At 47.2% G+C, this 23,090-nt stretch overlaps 1 protein-coding gene and 2 long non-coding RNA genes across 3 annotated transcripts in view; all 3 read right to left on the bottom strand.

Moving 5' to 3' along the window:
* Positions 1 to 23,090, bottom strand: part of LOC107000344 (uncharacterized) — a 246,946-nt gene that overhangs the window by 211,415 nt on the left and 12,441 nt on the right. The gene's annotated exons all lie outside the window — the stretch shown is intronic.
* LOC114670521 (uncharacterized) lies at positions 1,947 to 19,474 on the bottom strand. Its single transcript, XR_003720193.2, has 3 exons — positions 19,118 to 19,474; positions 6,825 to 6,956; positions 1,947 to 3,042 (listed from the first exon to the last, which is right to left on the bottom strand). It is a non-coding gene; the product is annotated as an uncharacterized LOC114670521 (long non-coding RNA).
* Positions 14,941 to 16,946, bottom strand: LOC144332256 (uncharacterized). The gene is made up of 2 exons (XR_013400158.1): positions 16,866 to 16,946; positions 14,941 to 15,551 (listed from the first exon to the last, which is right to left on the bottom strand). It is a non-coding gene; the product is annotated as an uncharacterized LOC144332256 (long non-coding RNA).

The following is a 23,090-nucleotide window of genomic DNA, read 5'->3' as shown; positions in this document are numbered from 1 at the left end:
AAAATTACCATCAAATTTACTTGTAGAAATACCATCAGCCTTCTATGAGAGTCACAAGTTAAGAATATCTTTATCACTAGTATTGCATGACTTCATTCTAGAAGTGCTGAACAAAGCAATCAGACAAGAATATAAAACAGTCATGAACACTGGAAAAGGCAAAACAATCAAAATTTGTAGATAATAAGGTTGTATTCCAGGAAAACCCAAAATAAGAGAAAAACTATTAAAACAATAAAAATACAGTAATATGATCAGTTATAAATAATACACAACAATCAATGACTATCTCACATGTAAATTATAACAAGTTAGAAAATACACACTTTACTGGCCGGGCGCGGTGGCTCAAGCCTGTAATCCCAGCACTTTGGGAGGCCGAGACGGGCGGATCACGAGGTCAGGAGATCGAGACCATCCTGGCTGACACGGTGAAACCCCGTCTCTACTAAAAAATACAAAAAACTAGCCGGGCGAGGTGGCGGGAGCCTGTAGTCCCAGCTACTCAGGAGGCTGAGGCAGGAGAATGGCGTGAACCCGGGAGGCAGAGCTTGCAGTGAGCCGAGATCTGGCCACTGCACTCCAGCCTGGGCGGCAGAGCGAGACTCCGTCTCAAAAAAAAAAAAAAAAAAAAAAAAATACACACTTTAGAAAATCATTTCCCTTAAAATACCTCAAAATAAATTTAACAATGCATTTGCAGGACATGTGAAGAGCCAAAAATAAGTCTCAGTGAAGATCTTCTTAAAAGATTTCAATACATGGAAATTCATGTCTTTTTTATTGGATAAGAAGACTCAATGCAATAAAAACATATTTTTTTCCCAAATTAGTCTATACATTCAGTATGATCTCAATGTGGGATATATTTTACCTTGGGCAAAAAGAGTGATTCTAAAGTTTATCTAGAAGAATAAACATCTTACAACCATCAGAAAAACTCTGAAACAGAGTGGCATTGAGAAACTCTTTTTGCTAGATATTAAAAATGTATAAGATGATGACAGTTCAGTAAAGCACTGTGTTTTGAAAAAGGAATCAAAAGATAGCTCAAAGAGACGAACTGAGATTATAGGAAGAGACCCAAGTGTGTAGATATTTTAGAACATAATACAGTGGTCATTTCTAATAAGGGAGAATATGGAAATGAACAGCTGAATTACCATTTGGGAAACATAAAACTGGAAGCCAGTCCATTTCTTACTGCAAAGTAAATTCCTGAAAGAACAAAGGTTTACATGAAAAAAAAAAAATGCTAAAAGCAAATATGGGAGAATATGTATGTAATCATAAGTTGGGGTTGCTTGGCCATTCTAAACATATGAGCATCAGAAAACACAAAATAAGACATAAATTTAACAACATACACATTTACAGCATCTCTGAATGGCTTTAAACATGATAAGCAAAACTAAAGGCAACAATAATTCCATAATTCTTATCACCAAAGCTAATATTCACAATATACACAGAAACAAATTAATTAAACAAATTAATAAGAAAACAAGTTAATATGTGGGAACATTGACAAAAGATATGAACAGATGTTTCATAAAAGAATAAATGCAAAAGGCGAATGGGCACATTCAAGCTCATTATCAATCAAATAAAAATTAAATATCATTTTTTGCCTATCAGATTGAACAAGAATTAAAATGTAGTTGGAAACCAGTCATAGCAAGCATTTAGGAAAATGGGCATTTTCATGCAGTCTTGGAGGGAAAGTAAAGTAAGCATCATTTATGGAAGGTGGTTTGACATTATTGTATAAAAATGTAAAATGTTCATGCCTTTGAACCCAGCAATCCAATTCGGGGAATTTATTCTAAGGAGATCATTTCAGAAGTGGGAAAAATGCATGCATGAGAAAACTTTCTATTCCCACCAGTGGGTGACTAAGAAAAATGCAGTATGTGCTTGAATAACTGCTCTGCAGAAATTAAACATGATGGCGAAATATATTTATTGATTGGTAATATTACCTTTGACATTTTCATTAAGGCATTTCATTTGTGACATTTACAAAAGGCAGGTGCCAGCATATAATGTGATGTCAATTACATAAAATTATACACATGTATCTTTATTTGTATCAATATATGTCAAAGGATTCTTCACTCTAGCTCTTTCCTAAAACCATCATAGACCCCAAAGTTTGCATGGTTCATTCTGTCTCATTGTTGAGAAGATTGTCTCAAAATGACACCACCTGGAGCTCTTTTTTCTCGTGGTAGTCATTATCAGCATCTGAAAGTACCTGTGTGTTTCTTCATTTTCTCAATGACTTCTGTGCTGCCTCTCCCATGAGAAGTGACACCATGGGGGCCAGGGCTGACTGGTCCACCTCCAGAGCCTAACACGGACCTGGCCCAAAGTCCCTGCTTGGTAAATACCTGCTGGATGAATGCACGGTGTTGTGAGACCAGTGTTTTTCAGAGCACACTCTCTAGAAGAAATGCCAACCTGTGTTATGGACTAAGGTGTCCCATGGGCAAGTAGGTTTTGGAAACGTGGCATTGGATCAAGCCAATCCGGGGGTTTATTTGGTGCAGAACTTTTCAGAGCCTTTAATATCCAAATGCACATTGTGACTGTCCAAGAGTGTCCCAGATGTGTTGACTGCAGAAGTCCCTCTCTCTTCAGCCCCTTGGAGCGTCTTGTACCATGGGACAGTGTGGGATGGACTCTGTTCAGAAGAATATTCAGCAACATATTAAATGGGGGGCTGAGATTGGAGCTGATCCCCAATTTGTCATTGTACTGTCTGTGTTGTCTGAAATGTTGACACTGAGTGAGCACGTATCATTTCATAAATAGATCCAAGATAAAAGAATAAACATTAAAAATGCACTTATTGTCTGAATCTCAAAATCAAGTTTATTTTCCAAAACCATGAGTTCCATTGAAGTTGTTTTGAAAGAAGAAAGGCTGGTTTGAACCAAACAGAAACACAGAAAGTAGCAGAGCCAGGTCTTCTGTATTCAAATTCTACTTTCACCATATACTTATCGGGCATCTTTGGGGAAATCACACGAGATCAGTCTGTAAAATGAACACCCTCGTAAGTTGTGAGGATTCAGACTAAAAATCTAATAAGCCCCAATAAGTACTAGCTTTTTCCGTATTAGCATTGATAAATCTAAATTAACTTGTGCCATCTAAATATGTTTGCATTCCACTTATATCAGTCCGCTCAAGTCATGGTCTCCTATACCCAAACTCTCCAGAGCCTGGAGCTGCCTCCGTTTGCTAAGAAGTCAGCAGACAAAGGTTTTGGGTGGGCCCCATATTTACTCCTGTTCACCATCAGGAAGTTCTGTGCTGGACTCACCTTCAGCCTGTGGCTGTGCTCGTAGCCATCTGCCTGCCAACAAGAGCTGTGCTAAAACAGGGGAACCGTCAGAACCCAGCCCCGGAAGAGCCTCTGCTGGGACGAATGCTGAGAAGCCAGTTCTCACAGCTGGGTGTTCTGTTTGTTTATGGAGTGGTTATTGCAGTAACATCTGGATTCCTTAACCAACACCAGGCAAAGGCAAAGATTATGTTTAGCTGCCTGGTGTATTTCAAGGGATGTAGCTTTTATTCCGCATGATCAGGAAGTAATTAGCAGCTTAAACTTGATGCCTTCACTCAGCGTTGATTCCACGCCTCTCTTTCAGCAAGGAAAGCAGTGGAATTCGTAGTTAGTAAATTCCCATTGTCTACCCCAAATCCTTAGGGTAGGTGCAAACAGAAGACGTTTCTGTCCTTCCTTTGAGTCATTTACAGTTTGAGCTGCCTTTTTCATGGGACCCCATGATGACTGGGAGAGGTGAAATGGAAACATTACCCAGCAGCCTGATTATTCAGCAACCTTTACCAAAACTCAGTCATGGCTACTGTCCACCAGGCAGTGATGGGATACATCTGGGGGTGGGGAAGTGGGGAGAATCAACTAGGAAGAGAGACAGAGCTTCAGGCATAGTGTGGAATGGAAGGATTCAGGCTCGAGATTGGACTCATCTGTCTGGATCCTATTTCCACTGCATGACCTCCATTTCCGTCTAGAATTTGTGCTCTCCTCATCTTCAAAGTGGGGAAAGTGACAGTACTGACCTTGCTATGTTATTTGGGAGGTCAGTAAGATTGCACACACAAGGGGCTTTGCATCAAGCTGGGCACAGAGTGTCACACTTGCCTGGTGGCTTTACTTCTGAGGAGCGTGGCACACAGCAGTTCCACTGAACAGATAAGCACAGGCTCAGCAAGTGAGCAGTTGGAGGGTTGGGAGGGAAGCCCTGCAGCCTTCTGGGAGAGGTCCCTGTGCCAGCTCTGGGTCTGAGCGGGCACACCTCCACCTTGTGATTATTCATGGTCCATGGTTATATACATTTAAAACATATTTTTAAAAACAAAGGTCAGGGAACTGAAGTGACTTGCCCAAGGTCACACAGAGAACTGGAAAGAAATGTGCGTTTGGAACCCATTTCTCGAAGCGGCACCAACATGGCTATGGCTTCCACTTCTCGTGGCAGCCCCAGGCACAGCCTCCTCCTGGGTTGGAATTCTCCATTCCCACACAGGTCACTTTCTTTCCACATGTGCACACACATGCACACAACACACACATGTGCACCTGTACACGCAAACACACATGTGTGCACACACACACATGCATGCATACACAAATGCCAGCACACAGTAAGGGTTTAATAATGGCAGCACCGATTTCGTTGCTGACATAATGACCCAAGAACAGTCTTAACAGAACAATTGCCTCATCTGTGTGATGGGGACAAACCTGGGAAGCACCTTCAGAACTCCGTGAGATTAAATGACAAAGTGCACTCGCAACACTTAGAATAGGGCCTGGGACCTAACACGGGCACAATTAAGGGTTGTTATTATCATTGTTATTGCTAATATTAGCCTTCTTTTGACTTATTTCCACCAAAACATGTCAAATTCTCCCCATCTTATCCTTTGGAATCTGCATGTTAACTCTGAGCAGATAAGAAATCTTGCCAAGCAATGCTCTTGTTCCTGGTCTGTAGAAAACCCAGCCCTAAGCTGGGCTTTTCACCTCTTCAGCAAAGCCTTCCCTGCCTAAGTCGGGATTCCACGCCCCTTCTCATACTAAAGCTGCTACCGACCAGCGAGACCACTCCCAGGTAACACAGCTCCTGAGAACCTCCAGATCCCAAAGTGGATTCTTCCAGCTTTCTCCAAATAGAAAGGTTTTTAACATTTTTTAAAACTGAAACTCATTAGTTTAAAACCCCAAAGTGTGATTGTACACATTTATTTCCCTGGAATTATTTTTGAGATCAGAAAAAAATATAATTTTCCTTCTTGAGGAAAATCAAATTACATGTGCACTGACTTTCTCCAAGTAACACAACCTCAGCCCTATAATTAATATCACCACCTTCTTCCACAGCCTCATAATTAAACATGAGATGCACGGGACTGGGAGGAAGTCATGGGAAGGCAGGAGGTAGATCACCGGGCTGGTCTCTGCCACCCATTTCTTGGGAGCCCATAGGAAGGGGGGAGGTGGCATGGGGAACAAGAGCGGCCCTGAAGCGGGCTGGAGGTCACGTGATCATTTATTTCCCTTAGTGGCCCATCGTCCCAGGGCCGTCTGGGGCATGAGGCCAGCAGTGCCTATGAATGGCTGTGGAGTCTTTGCGCACTGCTTGACATGTATACTGCCGGGCCAGCCAAGACGCAGACACTCCAGCCCGTGGGCCGACCTAACGTGAAAGGAGACGGAGGGTTTGTCCGGAGTCTATGCCTGCTGTTCTCACTGAACATGAGTTTTGAGAAACACCTGTGCAGGGATGATCTGAAGGAAGCTGCAGAGTTTATTCCATTGGTGTTCTCCCTGCTTCTTGTCATCTCCTCCCGCCACGGACCTCGGGTTGTGTGGCTCTTCCCCAGCCCCCTCCTCCCAGAAATGCCCACCCAGCATCCCTCCTCCCAGCAGCACCCATCTTCCTCCCAGAAATGCCCACCCAGTGTTCCTCCTCCCAACAGTGCCCACCCAGTGGCATCCCTCCTCCCGGCAGTGCCTACCCTCCTCCCAGCAGCGCCTACCCAGCATCCCCCCTACCCCCTCCAGCTGTGCGGCTCTCCTCCCTCCCCACCCTTCCTAGTGTCCTTCCTGCCTCCTCTGTCCTCCACTCTCCTGCAGGAGGTGGGAGCCATAGGACTGGTCAGGCAAATGGACCAAGAACAGAAGTAAGCCTGTGGCTGCCAGGCTGATAACAGCCAGTATGTCTCCATTTTCTCCTCTTTGGCAAACCTCATAGGCCACATATTCCAGGTAAGGAGACCAAGAGGTGGAGAAGGTTCTTTAGGTGGAGTGGGGAGAGCAGAGGTCCACACCCACCTGTGCTGGCTAAGTCATGTGATCAAGAAATAAACCTTTCTGGCTGGGCACAGTGGCTCACACCTATAATCCCAGCACTTTGGGAGACCGAGGTGGGGGGATCACCTGAGGTTAGGAGTTTGAGACCAGCAGAGGTTGTAGTGAGCCGGGATTGCACCATTGCACTCCAAACTGGGTGACAAGAGTGAGACTCTGTCTCAAGAAAAAAAAAAAAAAAAAGTAAGAAATCTTTCCAAGATAAGCCATTGACATTGTCTGGGTTATTCACTGCTGCCGCTTATATTAATTACTCTACTAAACCAAGCACATTCTCTGTGCCGGACACAGGTCCATGCAACATTCAACAGCCCTGTGGAAGAGACGGGAAAAACAAATATATATTTAAAAGTGTGATCAATTCCAAAAAGACATCAAGAAGATAATGTCACAGACAACAATAGGGTCGACCTACCTATGTATCTGGGCTGAAGAAGGCCTCTCTGAAGGTGACATTTAAGACAGGATGACGAATTTCTGGGAACAAGTCAAGTGTAGGAAAGAAGGGTAGGTGTTGCAGGCTGTGGGAAAAGCTTGTGCAAAGGCCCTGTGGGAGAAGAGAATTTGAAATTCTTTGAAAAACAGAAAGTAAAAACCATGTGGCTATGGTTTGGTGCATGACAGGACCAAGTGAGGGGAAGGAAACAGGCAGGGACAGATCCCTGGGGCTCTTGCTCTAATTTTCACAGTGCAAGGGAACCTCGGAGGATTTCAAGCAAGGGAAAGACATGGCTGGTTGACTTGTTAGCGGATCGCCCTGTGTGGAGAACAGGCTGCACAGGGGCAAGATGAGAAGCAGGGAGATCAGAGAGGAGATGTGACTGTCACCCCGGTGGGAGACAGAGGCAGCTCAGGGCAGTTTTAGGAGAGAAGGAGAAGGCCACGAGCTTGAGAAGCTGTCACGTGAATTCCTCGTGCGCCACCCAGTTCTTAGGACATTCTTCCTCACCCCAGATGCAAGGTATGCAGTCTGTCCACTCAAACCCTCGGAGCTGAGGGTCCTGGCCCCTGCCAGCAGCAGCTAGGGCTTCCAGCTGGTCACCGAGCCGAGCATGTGCATCCCATCAGAGGACACTGCTGTCAGGACCGTAAGGAAATCTGAAAGGTCCAAGGGGGGACATATGGAGAGGCAAGAAGGCCTCACATGTGTCTCCAGAGCTCAGCACCCAGAAAGGGATGCAGGGTCACCAAATCTGCCTTTTCATAGACTGACCTCAGCCCAAGGATGCAGGCTGCAGCACTGACCTCCCAGCATGGAACTTTCTATCTGCTGCCCCTTTGTTCCCTGACTTGTTAGAATGTTGGGGAATGGCCTCCCCAATTTTCTGCATTTTCCCTTCTTTCAAACAGATTTTCTCTTTTGGGGAGGTATGCTTAGCTGCACTGGAAACTTAGTCTTAAAGATGATTCTGCCTCAGTACTACTTAGGAAAGCTTTTCAAAAATACAGACTCCAGGGCCCATTGCAGGCCTACGGGATCAGAATTGTTCAGGAAGGGTTCCAGAAGGCTCTTCTTTCTAAAACCCCCCTAGACAATTCTGAGGACCAGCCGCTTTAGACCGGGACCGAATGGAAATATAGATGCAGAGATGCATTCCTACCATTCCCCAGAACTTGCTTTAGGGACTGCAATGCCATCCCAACACACGACACCCAGAACCGGCTCAGACGTCAGAGGCCAGGCACAGTGCCCACAAGAATTTCCAGCTAGGAGTTCCAGGCTCCCCAGAACTGGCGCTTCTGGCCAACTGGCCAAAAATTTGGCATTTCCCACAACCCCCTCAGGTTTCATAATTGGCCAGAACAACTGGCAAAACTCAGGAAACTACTGCAGTGACAAGATTACAGTGTTATTATCAAAGGGTGGAAATACAGCCCAGCCCAGTGAAGAGATGCATAGGGCCAGGCCTGGAAGGTTCCATGGCATCACCCTGTGGATCGGGACATGTCATCCCCAGGCACCTTGATGTGTTCACTAATTGGGAGCTCACCTGAGCCCATGTCCAGAATTTTTATTGGAGTTTCATTACAGAGGCATGATTGATCAACTCACTGCCCACGCAATTAAACTCAGTCTCCAGCCCTCCTCCCCTCGCTGGAGGACTGACGTTGTGTTGGTCAAAGCCCCAAGTCTCCAATCACCAGGTTCACCTTTCTGGTGTGGTCAGCTTCCATCCTGGTAATTTCATGAGCATAAACTCAGGTATGGTTGGAAAAGCCCACCATGAATAACATAGATTCTCCTATCAGGAAGTTTCAGGGATGTAGAGGTTTCCTCCAAGAAACCAGGGCCACTGCCCAGCCAAATCCTTTATCATGGAACCCGGAGATTTGTAACTGGACTGATGCTGTCACAGAAGACAGCCATTTACAGTCTGGCCTCTGACAGAATCCATTGACAATATCCTTGAGACCTCCACCTCCTTGTTAGTGGCCCCAGACGCCTGGAGTAAAACAAAGACAATAAGGACTCTGGCCATTTATCATGGGGTGTGGGTTCTGTGGTGATGACAGTTGAATTGGAAGAGGATTTAGAGAACATTCTGGAAGGAGATCTGCATGCATTTCAGGGAAATTTCCTCTTTAAGTTGTGCTTCCTTCCAGAACATTCTGGAAGGAGGTCTGTGCACATTTCAGGGAAATTTCCTCTTTAAGTTGTGCTTCCTTCCAGAACATTCTGGAATGAGGTCCGTATGCATTTTAGAGAAATTTCCTGTTTAACTTGTGCTTCTTCTAGAACATTCTGGAAGGAGGTCTGTATGCATTTCAGGGAAATTTCCTCTTTAAGCTGTGCTTCCTCAGCACCAGAGTGCCCGGGGAGCTCTCCCACTTCCTGCAGGGTGGGCTGGGTTCTGTGGGTGCGTGCTGCTCCCGGATCACAAGCAGGCACAGCTTCAAAGGCAAAGGGGTGGAGGACCAGGTCACATCCTGGCACAGGAGACAATGTCTACACCACAGTCCGTGACACCAATGACCATCCATCCCATAGTGGGCTCTAGATATCATCCTTCCATAGCAACTCCAGGCCCTCCACCCCAGCCTCATTTCTTGTGACTTTCAATGGGAAACTAGAAGGAGAGAGAATAAATTTTGGTTTTTTATTAAAGAAGACCACAATCGAGGGAATTAAATTGCACTTATGTAAGGCCGTTCTCTCCCAGTCTTGAGGGGAGAGGTAATTTCACAAATTAGCCCCAGAACCCTGAGACTGAGTTAGGTCCGCCAAAGCCAGAGTCCTATTCCCTGCACTGCAGAAGGCGTGGGCCTACACATTTGAGATGTTTTCTGCTCAGAGGACACCCTCCCTCGGGCCTTTTCAAATCCCTCCAATTTTTCTCCAAGCAGCCAGCTCAGTCTTGGGCTCCAAGACCCATCCACGTTCAAAGCAGCGACTTTGGCCAGAAAAAAACGAAAGAAGGGAATTCTGTGTGTGAAATAATGGATTACAGATACAGCCACTCCCCCATCACTGCCACCACTTTAAAATGAATTTCCAATTGAAAATAGCCATCGGACTATAGATAGCTTGGCGCAGAGATGGCCGGTCAGGCTCCACTCCCAGATGCCTGGGTCAGCAAATTCCAAAGCTTCTACTCAGCAGTTCCACATTCTTCCAAGAAAGTTCAGCTCTCTCCCTCCTTTCAGCCCTGGGGCCCAGGGGCTAGAGATGAGGGTGGCCACCCCCACCCTGTGCTGATGCCAGGCACCTCTCCCCGTGACGCCTCCAGGCACCAAGTTAAGTAAATTACAAAAAACTGTTTGAACTTATTTATGGTTTGTGTGTTTTTCTGGTCAGCCTGACCTCTGTGAGCACCTCCAAAATAGATTTCTATTAGGGAAGATGACTTCAGCGTTTTTAACTTTTTTCTTGCCCCCAAAGTCATGGTTTTAATTAACAGTATCACCGAGTGGCTCTCCCTGACAGACAGTGTGATGCAGGCCTGTTGAGGCCCGGCAAGGAATGAGCCAAGCAGATTCTGTTTGCGTTAATCCTGCCAGCACAGAAGCTGCATCTCAGGGTAGAGCAACTACAAAATGAGCTTTTGGGCCACGAGCATCTTCCAGCAGAATCTGGGGGTGTCGAGGCTGCCAGACACAGCAGGCATGCCCGCCTGACCCCATGTTGGACAGGCAGGGCTTGTGGCTACCCCAGCTTGCCGTGGCGAAGGGTGCAGAGAATCCCAGCTGCAGCTGGTTCCTGACAGGCCAGGCAGCACTTTGGCACTGCAGACTCATCGTCTTCTCCGGCACCCAGCTTGAGTGCCAGCCTTGAAAAAAATCAATCAGCTGTGGCTCTAATTAATTATAAGCTCTGAGCACCCTGAGCCTGTGCCATGAGACAGGCTGAGCTCTGCATCCTGGCTTGGTGGAGCCCCTGGATGTGACCGGCCTCCTGCTGCAGTGTGACTGCACGACGCCTTCCCCACTGCCCTGGGTAGTGTGGCTGCTGCCTGACAGCGAGCAGCGAAGCCCTGAGAAAGGATTGCCGTCAAGCGTTCATGGTGCAGGCTTCTTGGGGCATTTATTCTGTCTCTTGTTAACGGCGAGGTGAGGCAGGGATTCATCACGTCAGGTCCTGTTCTTCCTGATTCAATGCTGTGTTTGACCTTGCCCAATCACACAAAAACATCCCCCTCTACCAGCAATTTCGGTCGAGGAAAGTACAGACACCCCTCGTTATCCAAACATTGTCAATTCCTGGAAACACTTTGGAGAGCAAATTTTCAGACATCAGGGCTTCATCCCTTTACGTGAACAGGGAAAAAATAATAATACATTCCCAGGCCAACAAAAAACAATCCCCAACCAATTTTCCAAATATCTCTTAAAACACTCTTCAACGCCTAGATAGCAATATGCTAAGGAGGCTTGCACAATGCAAACATTTACAACTCCTGCTTTCTAATGAGTCTACATTGGATGAACTTCTGGGTGGTGATGTTCACATGCAGTATTTAACTGCACTGAATGGAGTCAGATTGGAATCATGCTTTCCTTCTACACTGTAAGGGATGTGCGTAAAATGTTAACTGCGCAAATGAGGTAACAGGTGAAAGACAGAAGCTAGGTTAATCCAGCTTGGGAGGAGCAACATGGGAGCTAGAAATGGCTAGACCCCAAGGAAAGGGAGGGAGGGGAGGAGAGTGACACTGCAGAGCGGCTCTGAATGATCTGGCAGGATCCCAGTGGGCAGGGAGCTGAGATGCCCACTGCCGTGCACCCACCCTCTAGTGGGCACCTCCAGGCACTTTCTTATTCTGAGTGAACTTGGGTAAAACGTTAACACATTGTTAAGGTAGATAATTTAGATCAGGAAAAACTGGGGTGGGCGGAGGGATCAGTACTGGTTTTGCCTCCCAAAAGGTAATTGGGCAATGACTGTGTGTGGCAGGGACAAATGCATTCGGATGCTAGACGTTCAGCCCTCCTCTTCCCCGACCCACTAAAGAAAATGTCACGTGTGCCGTTTGCCCTTTAGCATGTCCGCCTCATGCTAAAACGTGGAGCCGAAAACAAGGCTGGAGCCGTGAGGACTGGCTCCGCGGAGCCTCTGGGAAAGAAAAGGGCTCTGGAAAAGCTCCGGAGTGAGACCATGGGAGGGAGAAACACGGGGTGAGAGAATCGGAGGGAAAGTCAGACAGAGGTTTGGAGGAGTGGAAACAACTGGATCTCCTCAAAGGGTTTGGATGAACTCAAGTCATTTTTCCAATTGCTTTGAGAGTCTATTGCTTCTCTTAGCGGGATGCTGACTTCAGAGCAAGGCAGATGGGGCCACAGAGAGTTTCAGGTTATGCTGGGACGTTCAGCTCAGTCTGCTCAGATTTAATTTGGGCAGCAGCATTCACTTTTTAAGGGTGCTATAGGTGCCACCAGAAAGTCTAGTGTTCAAAAGTGTGCTACAAACACAAGGAGGCTGAGTGCCGCCTTGTGCCCCTGTCACAATACCTCGTTACCCATCCACCCCAACGCACCTGTGCTTCCCCAGGGCGGCCTCGTTCACAATCCCCTGCTCTCTGGTGGTGTTGCAAGCACTCCACCATGAACATGTTTCAACTGGGTCTTCTTAGTGTTGATGAGAAACTAAGCCCAGAGGGAACAGGCAGTTCCCCCAAGCTCCCTCAGGATGTGGTGAGTGTGGGATCTGGACCCAGGCAGGCTGGCTCTGCAGCCAGGCCCTTCACTGCAGCTGCCCTTCAAAGAATGCCTGGCTGTGGAAGACTGCACCCTGAACCACCTCCTGTCACCACTCATGAGGCCTGTCCTCCCCTGCGTGGCTCACACTTGCAAGTCATTGTCAGGACTTACCTGGCAATGTTATGTGTTAGAATCACATAACCTTGATTCTTGACCATATACACACATGCACTGATGTCAACACACATGCATTACACATACACATAATATAGATATACACATATATATACATGCACACATCTATATGCATACATATACATATGTGGATATAGACAGCTATCAGATAGACATACACATACAAGCACATATCTGTATGCATGCATATATACATACAGATAAACACATGTACACTCATATAGATTCCCACATTTACAAGTGCATATTGGTACACATATGCATACATACACACATGCAGGCATGCATGAATCTTTTCTCCCTCTATATCACACACATACCTTTTGCTGAGGGCTTAGTATTTACTAGGTGTCAGGCTCTGCTGTCTTAATATAAGGTTGCCTCAAAGCAGACCTCGAGCTGAGGATTCGGGTGCAGGCGGCTAACATGGGCGGTACATGTATATGCGTGTATAAATGTGTATATGTGTATACATATGCATGCATGTGCATATTTAAATATAGCAGTGTGTGTGTTTGCAAAAGTGTATATGGGCATGTATGTGCATATATGTATAGGCATGTGTATATAGATGTGTGTTTATACACATGTGAGTATATATCGATGTATATACCTATATGTGTATATATGTATTGTACATCTATGTATATGTGGGCATAAGTATTTGTGGGTACACGCATGTGTGCTGTATATGTACACATCTATAAGGATGCACATTTATGTGTGTATCTGTAGGTCTATACGTGCATGTGCATGTGTAAGCGTACATGTGCATACATAGGTATATGTGTGTATGTATATGTGAATGTGTGTCTGTATATGTGTATTCATGTGTATTCATGTATATGTGTATTATGTGTGTGCCCATGTGTGCATGTGTTCCTGTGTGCACATGTGTGTTCCTGTATGTGCATATATGTACATATGCGTGTGTCCACAGCTGGGATGTGAGCATCACACAGGAGGAAACAGGTGTTTCCTGACTGCACCCCCAGAAAGTATTCTCCGAGGGCCTTTCAGTGACTCTCTGCTGGCCTCACTTCCAGGCCCCCACGCTGGGCCTTATCCCACCTCTCCCTGCCCTCGGCTCCTTCTTTGCACAGGTTCCCATTCACCAGAGGTCCCCGGCTTCCTCCCCACACCACGTTACCCTGGGAGGTGGGAAAGCCGGAAGAGGAGACCTCACAGCAGAGCCCACTGACAGCTGCTCCGTGGCAGGACCCAGGGCGGCTGGAAGGAAATGAAATCCCCTCTCACTTAACAGCCTAATAAGGATTTGAACCTGAGTCTGCCAGGAATTGTCCGTTTAACTGCTTTCTCAGATGTGAAGAACATGTCTGGGCTTTTAAGCATGCCCCGGGGAGGAGCCATGACACGCTGGATGGGAGGATGGCGCCTCTTGCTCAGGCTCCACCTGCCCGAGCTTCTCTGTGAGCCCCCAGAAAACAGCACCGGCCTGGCAGGGGAGCTAGATGCGCAGATGAGAGGGGGCAGCGGCCCCGGGAGACCAGCGCTTGCGGGGGAAATGATGTCAGCAAGATGCAGCCTCAGCGCAGCAAGGACTCGCTTGAAGACATTTCCAGCTGACCTGGGCAACCTGATCCTCCTGGGAGAGGGGTCCACAGACTCAGAGGAGCCGCACAGCTCGGAGCCCAATCCTCAGGGCTGTGCCCTTAGCCAGACAGACTGAACTGCATGAAACTGCTTTGTCATTCACACTGGGCCATTCACAGTCTCCCAAGTGGAATCCTCACCCCTAATCCTGCCGGCAGGTAGCCAGGCCCAGGGCCCCTCTGTTCCTCCTTCCACCTCCTGTGTTGTGCTCAGCCACCTTGGCCTCCTTCTAGTTCTTCAACAAGAGGCTCATCCCCCCTCCCAGGGTTTGCTCTGGCTGCTCCCTCTGCCTGGAGTGCCCGTCCCAGGTCCTCACAGGTGCGGCTTGTTCTGGGCAGTCAGGTGCTTCAGGCTTCCCTGCCCCCTGCCACCAGCCTCCTATGTAATTTCATTCTTGCAGCTGGCCCTTTCCTACTTTGTCTTGTTTAACTCCCTAGCAGTTATTTTCTTCCCTCTCCCTGGAAGGTAAGCCCCCTGGTCATCGTGGGCCTTGCGTGTGTCACTCATGCTGCATCCTCGGAGCCCAGAGGCACGGAGTAGCTGCCCACTAAATCCTCGAGGAATGAATGAATGATTGACCACACCCATCACATTAAGCCTTATGGGATTATTATCAAGAATGTCCTGTTTAATGATGGGGACATGCGGCCCCACTTCCATCCCTGGGCCTTGGTGTACAGACCAGAAAGCCCGGGACGGACCACCTGTCCTCCCTACAGGGGACTAACTTACACAAACCAATGGGCATCAAGCACCCATGGGGAGCAGCCGTGACCCCTGGGTCCTCGGTACCAGCCACAAAGCCAGTTCTGAGTTTGTTCGGAATCCTGCTTAGAATGAAGGATGTGCCTACACTAGAGATCTCTTAATACGACCACCAAACACCATGGGATTTTCAAAGGTAGCTGTCACAGCCACAGCGCACAAGCTCTGTTCCTGGCTTGCTTCTGCCATCTGCTGGCCACTTGATAAAAGGCACTGGGGGATTATTTTCCAGTCTCTCTGATGCTCTTGTTTCCTTGTGGGAGGAACTCATCACCTATCTTGATCTTGACAAGGGCTGCTTGGCAGACCTGTCCCATAAGTAGTGCAATTCAGGAAGATCCTCGACCCCTTGTGGGTGGGGCCGTCATCCAGTCCTGCATCTTATGACTTCACACGTTAAAAACGTTAACTTGCTAAACACCCAATGTGAAACCTAGGAGTAAGGGACAATTATCTTTACTGTCTACAAACAAGAATGTTCAGGCACAGAGAGGCTAAGTAAGTTGTGCAAAGTCACACAGCTACAGAGTTGTGGAGCCGAGATTGGGACTCAGGCAATAAGGCACTTTGATGGCAGGCACCTTGACGGGACATCCTTTACCAACAACCATGCAAACAGCCCAGGTGCTCCCACGACCCCTGATCCAAGGGGTGCCACCAGAGCACCAGAGAGACAGGGATGTTGGAAGAGCAGAGGACAGAAGAGGACACGTGCGTCTAACCACTCGGAGGACAGGAGAAGGTGCCCTAGCCTTCTGAGCCGCCATCTTCCAATCAGGAGGATGGGACCACTGGATACACAATCTTGAGGCTTTCTCGACAGTTCTCTGAACAGGACAGAGAGGCAGGGAAGCATAGTGCTTAGAGCACAGTCTTTTTGGTCAGACAGAACTGGGTTAAAGATCAGACACTTCCACTCACTCTCAATGAGTCCCTATCTGTAAGCCTAAGCTTCCCTCCTCACACATGATGATTTAAAAAAAAAAAAAAAAGGAGGCCATGTGCAAAGCCTTTAGCATTGTTTCTGGTTCAGGGTAAGGACTTAATACATGTTTTCTATCATTATAACCACAGTAAAGGCTCTGAGAAGCCCTGCAGGAAGGAAAACTACTTGTCTTTATCTCAGCCATCCCCATGCTGGCTGCCCACAGAGCCACCATGGAGCCCGCAGCTCGGTCACCCCATGCAGCCCATGTGCCTGGTCCATTCAAACTTTCCCTCACATGGGAGCCTCAGGCCCCACTGGAAACAGACTCAGGAGACAAGCCCAGGTCTCCTGCTCCCAGCTCCCCGCTCTGTACTTCTGCTTCTACATCCATCTACCTCAAAAGCAGTTTTTACAACCCATCAACAAAAGAATTCAGAGACAATTCTCCAAGGCTCCCAAGAGGGAATATTTCCTCTTTGACTTCTACAGTGCTTATTTGTCAGTTTTATAGACCAGAGGCAATTAAGAATCTAAGGCGAGAAGGCTGTTTTTAATAATTCTGTCATTATTCTCAATTTTCAGCACCACCACACATGAAAAACCCATTTCCAATTTCCTTAAAGGTGTTAAATGGTTTTTGCCCTGTGTTGTAAAAGTTTGCAGTCAGCCAAACTGCTGCAAAGCGGGCTTGCAGCATCTGGTCCTGAGCTGTGGGAATGACTTGACCGGGCCTGATCTGCTGAAGCCCAGCTCTTTCCTCAAATGTTCAATTCCCAGCACATGCCGCGCGGGTCACTGTGGATTTCAGGGTGGACTCACAGCGCTGCTGGGTGTTGCAGTCCACACAATTTCACAAGACTCAGTGCAGGACACCTCCACCCGCCCAGGCTCAGGCAGGATGTGAACCGGAAACCACTCTTTCCTGCCGGTCAACACCCAGGAACTGATTAAGTAACCTGGTGCCCAGCCCCTCTGACAGCCACAGAGCCAAGAAGAGGGAAGTGAGGCGGCATCCAAGGCGGCCCCTGCAAAGAACTAAGCAAGGCAAGTTCAAGGGGTCCAGGACTCCACAGCAGCTGGTGGAGGGCAGGGAGGGGCATTCCGTTTTCAGGGCATTGAAAGTCCTTGAAAGGAGAAAACTTTGATTAAGAATGACAAGGCCTGGATGCAGAAGGTGGGAGACCCCTGCCCTTAATAACTGTCATAGTTGCCAATGACAACTGTGATAAAGAGATGACTTCCCATGGCACGCACTTGCTGCCCTCCACGGTTCTAGGCTCATCACAGAGAACTCTTCATTTTCATGAGGCTCCATAAGGACATCCCTATTCCTATGATCCTTATCAATATCCTGATGTTACAAATGAGGGAACAGGGACACAGAGATGCTGAGGAACTTGTCTAAAGTCACATCATGGGGACAGAGCCTGGGACACAGCCGCGAGAGGGACAGACAGGCCCTGCCCCTATGCACCAAACCATCTGCTGGGGACACAGAAATCAAACAACTCGTGGCTGCCCTTGTGCCCAGCGCCGTGGGCAGGAGCGAGCTGCTTTGAAGAGACAGCGTGGTGACCTGCCCTGCTGGCCCAGGCAGCATCACACAGCAAGAAGGCGGCTTTGAAGGGTTTTAAACAGAGTCGTGTTCCCACGTCCACAGAGAGAGGGCTGCAAGCCTTTGTGTTTTCCACACTGTGTTATACGGAGTTCACAAACCTGCCCCGGAAGCTGCTCATGGGCAAATGGACGACCATGGGTGGGGAAGGAAATTTCCCTCAAATACACACATGCTTCACCTAGAGCAGCCAAGCTGTTGGTGTGTTTGTGTGTATTCATGTGTGTGTGTATGTGTGTGTGTCTTAGGCCTAATGGTTCATTGAGTTTAAGGATCTCTCAGCTTCCTTTCAGCCCAAATGTTTGGTAATTTGGTAATTAGCGGACAGTGACCAGGCAATACACGTTCATCAAAATGCACCAATGAGACAGAGACAGGAGAGGATGTTTTGGTAGCAAACAAACATCCAGGAGGCACAGTACACCCCCATCCCCGGCCCCAACCTCAGAGAAACAATCGGGGAAACAGAGGACATTAGTATGAAATGACCAAAGAGACTTACCAAGCAACATCAGACTCCCTGCGACATGTGTGCTAATGGGACAGAGCGGGAGTTATTCTCATACTTAAGAAATAACCAAGCATTCTGCATCCCAAAGCCAATTCGGGTTTTAAATACCTTTCATAATTTTTCTGACTATGGAGGTAATATATCCTCCGGGCATAAAATTTAGAAATTATAGAAGAGTATTTTTAAAAATCCAACCATTGAGCAATAACCATTATAAAAATTTTACTGTCTTCCTTTCTTGTCATTTATCTAGGCTTATACAGATATTCGGGGCTTTTTTCACAAAACTAGGAAAATGTTAAAAAATATATTCTCATATTCTCTCAAGATTTTATTATTAGATTTATCATAACCATAAAAGATCTGAGCACTTTTCACGGCAGCATATTATTCCATTTCCATGGAATTACGGTAATGAATCTCCTACTGTTGGGTTTCAGTTGCTTCCAAATTTGAATGTAAATAATTTGGGGACAGTTCTCATTCCATCAATGGCAGACTAAATGCAGTTGAGGTTTTGCAGGCACACACTGTGCCCAAACGAAAGCCACAGCCCAGGATGTTGGCCGTGGAGAGATGATGCTTTCAACTGTATCAACTCTTGAAGCTGGTGAACCTTGGCTTCTCCCCTTCAGGCACTGGCAGACCTTCTCCTCACACTCTTGGCTCTTTGCTGGGCTGACAACTCCCTACTTGCCCTGCAGGCCTTCCCTGAGCTCTGGGGTCTTCTTTCTGCCCGCTTCCATGGCTCCCCGTGGCTGCCCGCATCTCAGCACTGACATCCTACGTGACTCTTTGTCCACACCTACCTCCCTAGACCATGCACCCCTTTTGATCTAGGTCTTTGTCTTCCACATGGAAGTTCTCACTAACCACTTGAATAAAGGAATGAATAAACAAATGAATGAACAAACAGTCTAACAAAGAAGGAGCACATGGGCTGACCTTGCAGGGCTCTCAGGCCGAATCCTGGAGGTGCCTTCTTCAGCGTTTCTGTCTCCCAGCCGCTTTACCTGTTGCTCAGGCTGCTCCTCAGAAGTGGCGCACGCAGGAAGCACAGGCTTGTTTGTGCTGGCTCCATGTTTGTTTGCATTTAGGATCACGGAGTTTACTCAATTAAGAAACAGAGTGGAGAGGAGGCACCGCCTCTATTTAGCACATGAAACAAAGAGAGGAAAGGGGAAGATGCCTAGGGCAGATTTCTCCCGCTTTCAGTCATAAATAAATAACCAGTTTCCCGATGCTAATTTTTCCTCTTTATGATCTTGTCCATCTGTGCACAGCGATGAGGTCTGATCCCCTGTGGTCCCGAACGTCACGTGGCAATGACTTTCCAGGCCACGTCCCTATTGCACCAGAACAGCCCACGTGTGTCTTTGTGAGCATGTTCATAGTTAACCTTGTTGATCATTACATGAAGGTATTTAATCCTTACAACAAGCCTGGGAGATAGGAACTCTTACTGTCCAAATTGCACAGACGGGGAAGCCGAGACACAGAGAGGTAAAGTAACTTGCTCAAGGCCACACAGCCAGCAATGGCAGAGCCTGGATTTTAATCCTGACGATCTAACTTCAAAACCTGTACCTATGATCACCAGCTAGCCCTCAATAGCCAACGTGCTGATTTCTCAAGAAATTCCAGCACATTTCCACCATATATAATCAGCCTGTTATTTCCAGGGAATATAAACGCCTTGGGTTTAATTTAATGAAAGCTGTTATCGGAAAAGATACACCAAGATAATTAATTCCTTAAACAATGGAAATGAGGCTGCAGTTGTGTACAATTTTGTTTTTAGCTGGAGGTCTCCCACCTCTGGAAGAGGGTGTGCTAGAAAGCTGAGAATCCCAGAAAGAGAATCGGGGAGTGAGTCTGGAGGCTGCACGGGCCTCAGGGTCACGGAAGGTATGCTAGTGTGTGGGTGACAGACCCGGAAGGGGGTGCCAAGATCACCTGGACCACAGCATCCAGAGAGCTGGACAAAGCTCTCAGAGATCCTTCCCTGCTTTGAAATGAGATAACCAATCCAGGGTAGAAGTCCATCCTGGAGCCACGGTAGAGAGAGGATGAGGAACCAGCCCGCCAGCCCCTTTTTGAGGCTGGGACTTCTTGTTACCTCTACAGGATAGTATGATAAAGCCCCCCCGGCACAGGGCCAACTGGCATACAGTAGGTAAGTTCTGCAGGTTCAGAGGTTAGTTTTAGCCTTCTTACCCTTTATGATAGCATCCTGATCCCCCCGCCCCAACTTCCTATTGTGTGAGTCCTGCTGGGTGGGACTCTCCAAACAAGGATCCCACCCTGCCCAGAGGGGAGGCACGTAACCTGAGCAGATCCACTGGACCCTCTTGCTCAAGGTCCCCACCTTTGATGAGAAGACCCCCAAAAGAGTAGAAAAGGTGCCTATTTCTTCTGGCCACAGCCCTGAGGCCTCCTGGACACCAGAGTGCCTAGGCTCTGGTTCTTTCTAGGTCCATTTCTCCAGCTTCTGCCCTAAATTTGTGCATTTCCCCAAGCCCTTCCAGCAAATGCCCTCTCTGCTTCCCTGTTACTCTGGCTGTTGCTGACACTCAGGGCCCCTAGCAAAGCAGATGCCCCACAACTGGTTGTTGAGAGAACAAACAGCATCTGAGAGTGGGCGTGTGTATCCTCTGCAGCACCCCAGGCCCTAGTCAAGAGCTCTGCTTTTGTTTCACTGCCAGGAGAGCTTGGGAGCGTCTCTGCATCCCACTCAGCCTCTGTATCCCCCGTAAAATGAAAATCATAACAGTTCCACAGGGCAGGAATGTGGCTAGAACAAGGTAATGAAGGTGAAGTGTCAAGCTCAGGACTTGGCACTTGGCACCTGGCAATGATGTTCTCTCTCAAGAGCCCTGGGCTGGAATCCCCCTTCTTGAACGTCCTCGCTCTGCAACCTCTTTGAGGCTCTGTGTCTTCAACTCTGAAATGGACACAACAGAGGCCCCCTTGAGGAGTGAGAAGCATGGGAAGTGAAATACATCAACACCCCTGATGCACGAGACACAGACCTTGGTGATTTTTTGAGGTATACCAATAGAGATATGATGAGAAGTATTTTCTTTTTTCTAACTGTCCTTCTATTTCTCTGGTTACATAAAAAGTCTCAGGTCTGCACTCATCTCTATTAAAGACCCCATCATAATAAAGAGAGCGCAGGGCTCAGCTGGGTCCTCACAGGCAATACCATCAACCAGCATTTAGTTGTATGTTTTATGTCATATTGGGTATGGTTTCTTCCCATTCCTAGAAAGTCTTACTAGTTTTCCACTTGGAAGAGAGTTGGAAATCTTACTTTTTTATTTTTTAATTTACTTAATTTTTAATTGTTGTGGGTACGTAGTAGGTATATAGATTTATAGGGTTCCTGACATGTTTCGATCCAGGTGTGCAATGCATAGTAACCACATCATGCAGAGTGGGGATATTCATCCCCTGAGCATTTATCCTTTCTGTTGCAAACAATCCAATTATACTTGATTCGTTATTTTTAAATGTACAATTCAGTTACTATTAACTATAGTCATCCTGTTGTGCTATCAAATAGTAGGTCTTATTCATTCTAATTTTGTTGTACCCCACTTAAAAAATGCATTCATTTTAAACAAAAAATTGAGTTGATTTAAAGAAAAATCGGAAGTAAATAACTGTACCAGTGTTAGAAGAACATGGCCAAGACCTTGAAGGTGGCACATACTAGACGGTAAGGAGGCTGGAGATAGTGGATGTAATGCAACAGGAACATGGCAGGTGTGCTGTCAGTCCAAGCTGTCATCATTATTATCATTAGCCCCAGTTAGCAGGCCTGGTGTGAGCAAAGGGGCCGGTCTGCACTAACCCCCTTCCGAAAGCTGCTACGCTTTGGAAGAATAATCATCTCTGAGGGCAATAGGGATAATTACACAGGGGATCCATGCCACTGTGCCTGATGATTAATCACTAGCTCTCCCTGACGCTTCCAAGCAACCCCTGCTGATGGGCATAATCAAACTCTGCAACGTGGGTCCTCCCACCAGCCCACAAAACATGCCCCTTGTGGCTCAGACAGATGTTCCTTGGGTTTCAGACCATGGGAAAATAAATGGGCTAATTCATTGCTGCTCCTCTGAAAAACACCGTCCAACCCTGCAATATCCACCAACTCCCTGCTGGCAGAAGTCACCCACTGCACTGGAGACCCCAAGAGACAAATGGCATCCTTTGCCTGTGATTGCTTAGTGGACTCCTGGGGTGCCAGACCCAGACATGGCCATCAGGCGGAGTTCATTCTCAACCCCACCTCCAGGTGGCACTTTTCATCTGAGACGCTCAGCCCCAGCCAGGTAAGCCCTGCTATCTTTAGCCATGTGAGCCACAGGTAGTAACTAGAGACAATGTTCATAATACACCTGGGCAAGGGATAAACACAGGCGGGCTCTTGTGATGGTTTGCTTGCATAAAAATGAAAATGAGCCAGGCAGAAGCCTGCAATATGAAGTGTGACTCTGACTGGAGCTGAACAATATTTGACCCCCTTATCCAAAATGTCAGCATCACCACATCTTTTTCCTAACAGAGCTGTGTGCCTATGAGCCTTGAAAGATGATCTCTACTATAATTTGTAAACGTCCAGGAGTCAGTATGCCAATTATCTGAGGACTCCACGAATATGATGAATGGAGAGAAAGACAAGTACAAAATTGGGATCCAGGCTAGGAACTAGGAGAGACAGGGACCCTAAGGGAGAGACGAGCAAGAGGGTGAAGGAAGGGAGTGGGAGGTCAGAGAAAGGGAGGAAGAAAAACAAGAAAGAAGGAAAAGAGATGACTCATATATTAGTCAGGACCTCTCTATTGTAAGTCACAACAACCTAAAACAACCTGGATTAAAAAGACGTAGAAGATAGTGACTCAGGGAA

Source organism: Macaca mulatta, chromosome 10, assembly GCF_049350105.2.
Source record: "Macaca mulatta isolate MMU2019108-1 chromosome 10, T2T-MMU8v2.0, whole genome shotgun sequence".
Classification (NCBI taxonomy): Eukaryota; Metazoa; Chordata; class Mammalia; order Primates; family Cercopithecidae; genus Macaca; species Macaca mulatta.
The sequence above is the reverse complement of the archived record's forward strand: the minus strand, read 5'-3'. Positions and strand labels throughout refer to the sequence as shown.